Below are 883 nucleotides of genomic sequence, written 5' to 3' on the forward strand. Positions count from 1 at the left end.
CCCCCCTCCCTCCCTCAGCTCCAGACACGAGGCGTCCTTGAGGTGCATGGGGGCGGGCCGGGCAGGCCGACGCACCCGGCTTCTGTCTCTCTCCCTCTCCCCCTTTCTCTCCCTCTCTGTCTCTCTCTCCCTCGTGGTTTAATCTCGGCCCCTCATTGATGTACGCCCCTCGACCGTGGCCATGTACGTTTGGAACGGGCCCCTCTCAGCTTGCAGCTCTTTCCGCAGCCCAGACCGCCCCGCCACGCCCCGCCACGCCCCGCCACGCCCCGCCGCACCCGCGTGCCCAGCCGGCTCGGCCCGCAGTCGCACCGTCCCGCCAAACAATGAACCGAACAGAACGCCCTGCCCGCCCCACCCGCGTCACTCTCTCTTTCTCCCTCTCTCCTCCTCCTCACTACCCAACCCTCTCTCTTACCCCGTCTGGCGCAGCCCTGCGACATACGTCGAGACGTCTCGGTTTGTGGAGTCCTATACTGGATATGTATAGGACTACTATAGGACTCTGTTCAAGCCCAGTTTGTGGGAAAGAGAAGAGGAGAGGTCAAAGAGGGCGAATAAGTCAAAGCAAGCCCCTCCTCTCTCAATAATGCCTGGAGGAATTCGTAGAGACTGGAGTGGATTGGAGCGACAGCTATAATTGAGGGGGGGGGGCGAATATGCTGGAAAAGCCTTCACTCCATGAGCTGGACCGATTGTTGAAATGGACTCCAGAACTCCAGGGATACTAGCTGGGGGATATCCCCCTCCCCTGGATATCCTCTGGAACTGGAGCTGGGTGAGGGGGCAGTAACCCCCCCGCGGATCACCTACGGCAGAGCCTCGTGGGGGTCCGCCGCCCCGCTCCCGCCATGAGCGCGACACCGGAGTCCCCTCCCCCCCC

At 62.5% G+C, this 883-nt stretch overlaps 1 protein-coding gene across 1 annotated transcript in view; it reads right to left on the reverse strand.

Annotated features, from left to right (window-relative positions):
• The window catches only part of LOC113213718 (uncharacterized), a 73449-nt gene that overhangs the window by 55576 nt on the left and 16990 nt on the right, over positions 1-883 (reverse strand). The window lies entirely within an intron of this gene.

This window comes from Frankliniella occidentalis, unplaced genomic scaffold (assembly GCF_000697945.3).
Source record: "Frankliniella occidentalis isolate FOCC.00 unplaced genomic scaffold, Focc_3.1 Scaffold25, whole genome shotgun sequence".
Lineage (NCBI taxonomy): Eukaryota > Metazoa > Arthropoda > Insecta > Thysanoptera > Thripidae > Frankliniella > Frankliniella occidentalis.